Below are 10,917 nucleotides of genomic sequence, written 5' to 3' on the forward strand. Positions count from 1 at the left end.
TGGTTAGATAAATGATAACATTTTACTTCGATACTTTATTCTATAACCTCAATCTTGAGAATGCTGGCTTACATTTTTGGAGAATTTCATACTATCTATGTATATATTAATATTTTCAAGAACTATTACTATATAATCATATAACTAGTACTATACCTACTTATTTAGATCGTGAAATATGGTATTGAAAGAACTAGTGGTTTTCTTTGACAGAATTATATAACTGATTTCGAACTTTAAGAGAATCTTACACTACTAGACGATAGCTTAAAAGTTTGAATAAGACCTGATTTAGACGGCGTGCGAACTCGCATGTAATTTTAGTTAAATTTTTATTTCATTTATTTTTATTTTTATTGCGGGCTGTTGAGGTTACATACAATTCTGCACAGCCATCTAATACCGCAATGTAATAAAACTCGTATGCGAGTTCTCGTACTGTCTTAATGGACCCTAAGCTATGAAGAACAGCTGCTGTTTTGGAAACCCATGTCATTTTGACGTTTGAAATACTCGTATCGTATCGAGATCCAGTAATCGGTCAACTTACACTTAGTATTGTGTGACAGGGAGGGAACATGTCTAACTGACGGGATAGATGACTACCTATATCAATGATATTGCGGTGAGAAGCTGCGGAATCGTGATATACTGTTAAAGACACATCGTATAATGATGCTTTGTGCACTAGACGTGTTATCTACGAGGTTTGGTCTTCCTAAAACTATCGCCCGTAAATCAATAAACGTGCTCCATTGAATTTGCAAGGTTTTAAAAGAACACTACGCGTCCGTATTGGTACCTACATACTCGTATTACAAATTTAATTTTTTTTTATCGAAATACTTATATTTAATTCCATCAAAGACTGAAGTTATTTACTTAGGAAGGTGGCATACTTTTTGAATAAACACTAAAACGCTCATGCTAATTAACTAAGAGCCACTTGCACCACCCGCTTAACTCAAGGTTAGTGGGATAGTGGGCTGTCAAGTGTCAACTGTCAAATTTCATATAAAATGCTGGATATTAAACTCGGGTTAACCCTCCATTTTCGGTGGTGCAAAAGTGACCCTAACTATATTAATTCAAACACGAGTAATTGAACGTCTTCAAATTAGCACCATGAGCGTATCGAATTGTTCGAATAGTCTCATCCTAAACCAAGGCATCCAATTTTTCATGACGCCAATGCTAGCGAAATACTTACGTTTCTTATTTATTTTTTGAAATAATAACTCAAAAGTCTGCAAAACAGCCAACATACTCGTGATTAATAAATATAAAGTTAATACTTTTCCACTCGCCTAGATGAAATGTAACTCATTTTACCCTTTCTTCATAGTGAAGTCATGAAAAACACGCTTCTTTTACAACAAAGCAAATGTGTATTTTTATAGGAACACCGACAATTAAAGTAGTACTTACATATTCTCTTCACCTTGTTTTGTGATATTCTATTTGTTATTAGCTTATTACATTTGTTCATTATGTTTAATAGGTACCTACAGTGAACACAAAGGTCGCTGCTGTGTCTTTTCCCGAGGAGCATTAAAAATGCACACGATTGAACATTCTAAAGTCTTCACGAGATCCACCTTACTGCGGCTTCAGAATTCATTAAAAGCTATACAGAAGCAACTTTAGATTAAGCGTAACTTTTAACAGAGTGAACATTTTCAACGTATTTTCAACTTTTAATGGATATCGAGAGTGCGGCACATGTGAATCGCCGCGCGGGAATGAAAAATAAAAGTAATATTGCTGCCAGTAATTGCGGGTCTGAACCGCAACAATATTGCGGTACATATTATTTTGAAATCTTTAGTATTATTTTAACTTTACCACAACGTTTGCGATGAAAGCACCCTTGCGGTAAGTTTGCTACGGTATTTAGTTATGTACTCATAATATATGTATCATTTGTTATTTTAATAATTTTGTTTAATGATATTGAAAAAAAAAACTAAGGTGCATTAGGGTAATCCCGAATGACAGAAATACTCGGGTAATTCTGAAAGGGGAATCTTGATATGATGGAAATAATGGTGATTTTTATGCGACTTTCGAAATTAGACGACTTTCGGAATTGCCCTAGTGCACCTTACCTAATATTTCAAAAGACGGATATTTGATATAATTCCTTCCTGATAAACAATACATATAAGGATGAGCGGAACACTTAAGACGCAGCGAACATGCATCAAGCTCAAACAACAAAATATTTTCAAGGCACATACAGTAGGAGTACCTACACAAAAAAGTCCTTGTCGGCGTCATGTCACGGACGCAGAGATATTATTGAAACAATGCGACAAGTTCCAATTAGGTCAGGTATCGATTGAAAATATTGAATTTAACCAACCAAGTATTTATTCTGTTGGATGAAAAGTCGCACGTCTGTTCAACTGAAATATCGGCAGACTGACAGGCGCTATCCAAAATAGGAAATAATTAAGCGGCCATTAATGCTCACTCAAGTAGAAAATCGGCGCAAAATACATATAATTATTAGCAAGTCGTTTCATTTCTATCCTTGAGACCTTAAGAGCAGAACAAACGGCTTTCGTTTTTGATGACTAAGTGCGTTTTCACATTATCCGATCCGATATCGGATGTAGGAAAGATTTCAAAGGCAAAAATCAAATATGGCGGCTTAAATGTACGGGATACCGGTCCTACATACGATATCAGATCGGATAATGTTAAGACGCACTAACAAGACGCAAGTGATAACAAAATACAATAACCGTTAGGTTTAGAACCCTAAAAGTATAACTCTAAACCAAAACATGCCCTAGAATTCATAACATCAAGTATAAAATAGCAAGTTACGCGGAATATTCTTACTTAGGATTCATATTTTTATTGTGCATACATATTTTAGAACTTAAAAATGACAAATGTGCACTCGCAAAGAAGAAATTTGTAACTCAAATTGATTTAAAGCAGTTTCATCATTCCTCTTTTCCGCACTTCATATTATATCGTAATCTTTTATTTATTAAAATTAAGTCAAGTATCAAATCATATCAAGCCCCTCGCTACAGTGAAACGTTCAACCTATTGTTTGACGTGTTAAGGGCGTTAATTACGAAATGTTGGTACGTGACATGTGATAGCACAGGGACTCAATTAGTTAATGTCGATCTAGTGATAGGGCGTGACCACACGTGCGCAAGTATCGGAATGAAAACAAAAACACCGACATAATGCCCAATCGTTTGTTCCACTTAATGGACTCACAAGGGCTTATTGGACGTGAAATAATCGAGGTTGGGGATTAGATCGAAACAATATGCGTGCATAAGAGAATCAATAGCAATTATAAAGTTTATTAAACTGGATATCATAATGGGATTAACTTTGATAGTTTTGAGTACACAAATTAGTTTACCTATCTAGTTTGATAGTTTTGAGTATACAAATACCCAACCCAGAACTCTACGATCAGGTGCGCATTGCGAGGCCCCAGGCGAGAAATGTTTGAAAGACTCGAAGGTTTTTTTACGGCAGAACCCCTACGAGGCCCCAGCAAGCATGCGGCCTCGGGCGATTGCCCCGATCGCCCCTCCCAAACGCCGGGTACCGAGAACCTGTGTTAAGGATACTGAGAACCCTAGAAGTTCTAATTGCGCAACGAAACCGATCGTTGCCTGACATAATTACTAGGATTAATCTATCTTATTAGAAAATGAAGTTTACCTTTTAGTAGTCTATTAAATTGTACATTAATGGGATCAATCTTGATAGTTATGAGGATACCCAGAACCCTAGAAGTTCCTAATTGCCCAATGAAACAGATGCCTAACATAATTACTAGATCTACCTCTGAGTAGAAAATAAAGTTATTTAGATTTTCCTCAAATAGCAATTTTGGTAGTCTATTAAGCTAAGTATCTACTTATTTATATTAATGAAATCAATCTTGATAGTTTTCAGAACATTTAAAAATTAGGATACTAAGACCCCAGAAGTTATATTAGTTAGAACTAATTTCCTAAATACTAGATTTGCCTCTTAATTCAAAATGAATTTAGTTACCTTTTCCTAATTTCATAATTTGATAAAAATAACGTTCCTATTTTGAGATCAAAAGTGAAACTTCCCAGAACTCCGTGAATCATTAAACATAACGTGAACAGTGAACTTGAGTTGAGAAACTCCTTAGAGGGCTAATCTTTTAACTCCCAAGACATAGGCTACATCAGACTTGGAGTAATCCCCTATTGAATGGAGCCAGATGCTTTTGCGTGTCTCGAGAATTTATTACACCAGATTAAGTACGGTTTCGGGGTAGAAAATGTATATATTTTGTCTGAGTACCCTTTTTTACTAGGGGAGCCTTGTGGTGCGAACACGTAGTATGAACGAGGTATCTGAAAATTATTCCAGCCATTAAACTGAATTATGCTTCGCTGGTTACCTGTAACTAAAATAGTACATTTCGATACAAGTGCGTAAAAGAGGAAGTTCGAAACGAGTGGCGATAAATTAAAACACGACCGAAGGGAGTGTTTTAAATCGACACGAGTTACAAATTTCCTTTTCGCACGTGTTTCGTACGACGTTTTTCAGTACAGATGGCCCTTCTAAAAAGCATTTACAGTACAGATGGTGTTTTTTTTTACGCACTAGTGTGAGAAGTGGTTCATTATATGTATCTCAGTGCGAAACTTCGGAGTGCCATCTGTACTGAAAAACGTTGTACGATACACGTGCAAAAAGGAAATTTCAAAAAAACTTTCTTTTTTACGCACTTGTATCATAATGTACTATTTCGTGTTCCTTTCAGTAGTGATGAGGTACATGTGACTTATGTAAGGTATTCTTACAGATGTATTCCTAAAACGTCTCATAATATCTTTTTTTTAGTAGGAATTTTAATGAAAAGTACGGATATTTTTAAATAGCCAATCTATGGATAAATGTACACATTGAATATGTAAGTGTCAAAATTACGATTTCGATCAAAAATATCACTTTATCACCGAGAGCTCCAATTTATGACGGATCTAGGACATATTTGGGCCATTTTTTCAAAGTTGTCCACCTCCAGGCTCCAATTCTCGCGTACCTAACCAAGTAATTAAGTATTTGATAAATGCTCATCAGTTTACTGTAGCCACATTATAATTATTAGCCAGTATAAAATATTAATATATGGTATGGTGGTGGAATATATGGCCTGGTGGCCTAGTGTTAAGAGCGTGCGACTTTCGATTCGGAGGTCGCGGGTTCGAACCCCGGCTCGTACCAATGAGTTTTTCGGAACTTATGTGCGAAATGTCATTTGATATTTGCCAGTCGCTTTTCGGTGAAGGAAAACATCGTGAGGAAACCGGACTAATTCCAATAAGGCCTAGTTACCCTTCGGGTTGGAAGGTCAGATGGCAGTCGCTTTCGTCAAACTAGTGCCTACGCCAAATCTTGGAATTAGTTGTCAGAGCGGACCCCAGGCTCCCATGAGCCGTGGCAAATGCCGGGATAACGCAAGGAGGATGATGATATAGAAGATATGGTCTAGCCATATTTTTTTCTCCAAACATAATTGAATATTTTGCCTTTGGCCTTTAATTAAGGAACAAGAATATGATTAATATAATAGACGTTAATGCTAATTGTCATATTTTTATTTGTAAAACCGGAAACTCGTACAGCTGTCATGTCAACTTGTAGCCAGCCAGACACCGCGTCCTTGAGACATCGGAGATCAGTTTGAAAAAGTGTCACCTGGCCCCGTAGCCGAATGGCATTTCTCCGACGCCAAACGAAAGCGATACGCCGCTGGCTCTGTCGCGCCAATACGCAAGCGCGATAGAGATAGATATCTACTAGCGCTTCGTTTCGTGAGCGTTTCGTGAGCGATTATGCCATTCGGCTAGCCACCCTGATTATATAATTCTTCCATAGATTATATGTATATGTACCTACCTACACTTGGATTTTACAAAATTTCGAAATAATTTAACATACATTTATTTTAGGTTTGATCTATGATCGGGAGAAGCGTCCATCACTACCGACGGTATTAAGTAGTCGCGTCAATGAACTCCAACACTTATTATTCTATTAGCTAATCTTATCGGTCCCGTCCCGGACGACTGAAATAAACACGATTGTGCCCAATGTACCCTTTATCAACGTTTAGCTTTTAGCTCCATTTTGCATTTAAGTGGCGTTATTACGTTTATGTTTAGTTACGTAGATGTATTTCAAGCGGATATTTCAAGATAATACATATTATGTAAATACTAAAAACGACTAGCCGCTCAAAATTATGAGTTTGGCCTACTTTTTAATTTTAATATATCACGCCCGGTATAAATTGAAAATAATTTATTGTACCTATGGATGATGTTCCCTCAGACGTATCCGTTGAAACGTACACCCGATGAAATGATCATTTTAGTAGGTTTTGGCTGCATTCGTTTGCTGCAATGTTTTGTTACATATAACTGGAACGTATTTGTCTTTTTAGTTATAATTTGGTATACATACAATCACGCCTGTATCCCATAAAGGGGTAGGCAGAACACATGAAACTACTAAAGCTTCAGTGCCTTGGTGCCACTCTTGGCAAATAAGGGGTTGAAAGAAAACGAAACTGTGACATTGCAGTGACAGGTTGCCTGCCTCTCGCCTACGCCACAATTTAACCCATGTCCCATAGTCGCCTTCTACGACACCCACGGGAAGAAAAGGGGTGGTGAAATTCTTAACCCGTCACCACACAGGCTACCTACACAGGCTATTTGGTACCTTAATAAAACATAAATACCTAAGAATAATGAAAATACCTACACAGGCAATTGAAATAATATATAATATATTATGATGATGGTTGTTTTTTTTGTCATAATTAGGAATTTATGGGTAGGAATATAGGTAAGTTAGGTAGTTTCCTTCTTGATCCTTCTGTGAAAACTCAATGCTCATATAACTTACTAAATTACCTATGCCCGATATAAATAATACATAACTAAATATGTTTACATTATACTTTCATTCCGTGGTAGGTACCGTTTGTTTACACATACACAAAAATAAAGACATCAATGGCACCAACATCAACAGTTTGTTTGATGTTATTTCAAATTAATTGTTTTTATACTTAAGGTACTAGAGCAGGCCCCGTAGCCGAATGGCATTTCTACGACGCGAAATGAATACGACACGCCGCGAAAGGTAACCTAGCTCTGTCGTGCCAATACGCAAGAGCGATAGAGATAGATATCTACGAGCGTTACGTTTCGTGAGCGTTTGTGCATTTGGCTACGCACGCAGTTCGCTATGTCAATAAACAGCGTGCGTAATAGCTTGAACTGAAATAAGTACGTATTTGCTCGTTAAAAATAGATCAATAAAAGCAGTAAAAATAAGTAGAAATGAACAAACTGACTTTGTATGAGAGACCTAAAGTAGGTACTTATTTACTTAGGAAGTTGGCGTTTTAAGCGCGTAGGAGGCTTCAGGCAACACGGTTCGGGCAGAACGTGGGTGTCTACTCCTCTACGGTTTATATATTATGTAGGTACCGTAACCTTTGAAAAGTTACAAATTAAATTATTTTCATAGAAAATATTTTTCAACTTACATCCACTAATTAAATCTATAGGTACTAATATTATAAATGGGAAAGTGTGTGTGTCTGTTTGTTTGTCCGTCTTTCACAGCAAAACGGAACGACGAGTTGACGTGATTTTTGAAGTGGAGATAGTTGAAGGGATAGAGAGTGACATAGGCTACTTTTTGTCTCTTTCTAACGCGAGAAAAGCTAGTTAATTGACCGCAGCGATAGCAAGGTCTACGTTTTAACACGAGCAATATGCTTTTGTATGTCCGGATGTCTCGCTCTACAGGTCGCAATTTTGAACTGATTCGCGTGAAATTTTGTGACCAGATTCTATGACTGAATACAATTTTTTTGTCGTCCCAGATTTTGGAAATTGCTCAAAATGACAAAGTCATGCTGCCTCGCGCCTTAACTAATAGCCTAATTGATATCAAACAAGTTTTGTCTTTTAGATACATGTAGATAGAGTCCTTTTTCAAAAATTCAGACCTTTTGAAACACGAGTTTAGACGGTATATAAATATGTAAAATTTATTCGTTAGGTTAAGTATCATAATTTCGCCTGCCTACGTATGACTCGCTGTGGCGCAGTAGTAAACCTTCTGCTTTGCAGTCACGAGATTCTGAGTTCCAATTTCCTGGGTGCCATAACTTTTTGTATGTTTTTGATTTTTGTATTTTTATGTTAGAATTTTAATATCATATCTTTAAGCTAGAGGAAAAAGACAAAGCCCGTTTAGGTTAAAAAAATATATGTTTTTTTTAAATTTTCATGTGTTCGACTGAATTTCATACTATTTGAGTTGAATCATTTTTGACATGAAAAATGAGTAAACGTCTTCAAAAAGTAAGGGAATAAACCAGATGTATTGACAATACATTTTTTGAATAAATAAATTGATTTATTTGAGCTCTAAAAAATATAATAAAATTCTTTCAGTCAACATTGACTGCCATCTCTCGACAGAGGGCTAAAACATTTAGAACCTCAGTTTTGAAATTTTGACAGTCTTTACTTAATACAACCAACTTATTATGACCTGATATGTATCAATCCTCAAATCCTAGATGGCGTTATTGTTACTACTGAAATAAATGCTTATTACTGTTCAGAAAGAATCATGAGTCTCAATTAGCATTAAAATATTGCGAGGATATCAGAAATTGCCCATCTTTTCTCGGTATGAAATCCTCAAATGCGGGATGTCTATAAGATTTAGTTATTTCGCATTTATCAAACATCGTTGGTGCAAACAAACATTTTTCACACACGCTAAGCTGGCGTTTTTATTTTGATTTTACATTACCCCCGGACGGAGATTTTTTAAGTTAAACGGTTTTATTTAAACCAGAAAGTGTACTAAAAACTAGAAAATAATATGAATACTATTTGGAGTCCCATGCTTCTTTCAGAACAGTAACAGTACAGTCCTTATAGGTCGACGAGTAGCAATATACATAAAATGTTTTTGAGTTGTAATCAAAACACGAGTTAGGCTTTTCTTGCGGCCCTTAAGAGCGAATATAAGGGGGGCTCGGAGGGCGAAGCCCCCCGCAAAATAGAAAGACCAATGAAGTATCTAAACTAAATTAGGGTCTTTTTTTGTGACCCTTAAAAGCGAAAATAAGCAGCCCACTTCCCGATCTAGCGTTGATACGCTTACAAAACAAAAGTTGATAACAAAACCAAAATGGATGACTTGGGGCAGAGTAGGCATAAGGGGGCTCGGGGGGCGAAGCCCCCCGCCAAAGAAAAAAACAACCCAGCACCTATTTCAAATAAGTTAGGTTAGGGTTTTCTTGCGACCCTTAAGAACACAAATAAGGGGGGGCTCGGGGGCGAAGCCCCCGCCAAATAGAAATACCGATGAAGTGTCTAAACTAAATTAAGTTAGGGTCTTTTTGTGACCCTTAAAAGCGAAAATAGGCAGCCCACTTCCCGGGCTAGCGTTGACACGCTTACAAAACTAAAGTTGATAACAAAAACAAAATGGACGACATAGCAGTCACAGCAGCAGTCACAAGGGGGGCTCGGGGGGCGAAGCCCCCCTCCAAAGAGATAAACTAACTCAGTACCTATTTCAAATAAGTTTTGTTGGGGTTTTCTTGCGACCCCTAAAACCATAAATAGGGGTGGGGGGCTCGGGGGGCGAAGCCCCCGCAAAATAGAAAGACCAATGAAGTGTTTAAACTAAATTAGGTTAGGGTCACAAAAAGAGAAAATAGGCAGCCCACTTCCCGGGCTAGCGTTGACACGCTTACAAAACTAAAGTTGATAACAAAACCAAAATGTATGACTTGGGGCAGAGCAGGCATAAGGGGGGCTCGGGGGGCGAAGCCCCCGTCAAAGAAAAAAACAACCCAGTATCTATTTCAAATAAGTTAGGTTAGGGTTTTTTTGCGACCCTTAAGACCACAAATAAGGGGGGGCAAAATAGAAAGAACAATGAAGTGTCTAAACTAAATTAGGTTAGGGTCTTTTTGTGACCCTTAAAAGCGAAAATAGGCAGCCCACTTCCCGGGCTAGCGTTGACACGCTTACAAAACTAAAGTTGATAACAAAAACAAAATGGACGACATAGGGCAAAGCAGTCACAAGGGGGGCTCGGGGGGCGAAGCCCCCGCCAAAGAGATAAACCAACTCAGTACCTTTTTCAAATAAGTTTGGTTAGGGTTTTCTTGCGACCCCTAAAACCATAAATAAGGGGGGGGCTCGGGGGGCGAAGCTCCCCGCTAAATAGAAATACCGATGAAGTGTCTAAACATACTTAAGAGCGAAAATAGGCAGCCCACTTCCCGGGCTAGCGTTGACACGCTTACAAAACTAAAGTTGATAACAAAACCAAAATGGATGACTTGGGGCAGAGCAGGCATAAGGGGGGCTCGGGGGGCGAAGGAGGTCAAAGAAAAAAAACAACCCAGCACCTATTTCAAATAAGTTAGGTTAGGGTTTTCTTGCGACTTGCGACCCTAAATAGCGTCAAAAATTTATAACAAAACTAAAATGTGAGACGGAAGGCGAAGCATCCACAAGGGGGGCAGCAATGCAAGCATGATAGCTCCGCAGTTTTTATTAATTTTGTTAAATGCAGTTATTGCCATGAAAGGGTTTGAGTTAAGTGCCTATAGCGTACGAGTATTATGTCGCTTGAAACTGTTACTTTCGTGATTTGACCGTGACAATCGCTAAATATTTTTCAGCTTTGCGTTCTCTAAGCATGTCGCGAAGGTCTACAGCTCACAGAGCCACTAGTTTATTTAATTCCTTATATTCAGTAATGAACCTCCAGGTCTTTTTTTTAATCCTATTTACTAGTACCTACATTGTAGTACACCAACTC

This window comes from Leguminivora glycinivorella, chromosome 1, assembly GCF_023078275.1.
Source record: "Leguminivora glycinivorella isolate SPB_JAAS2020 chromosome 1, LegGlyc_1.1, whole genome shotgun sequence".
Classification (NCBI taxonomy): domain Eukaryota; kingdom Metazoa; phylum Arthropoda; class Insecta; order Lepidoptera; family Tortricidae; genus Leguminivora; species Leguminivora glycinivorella.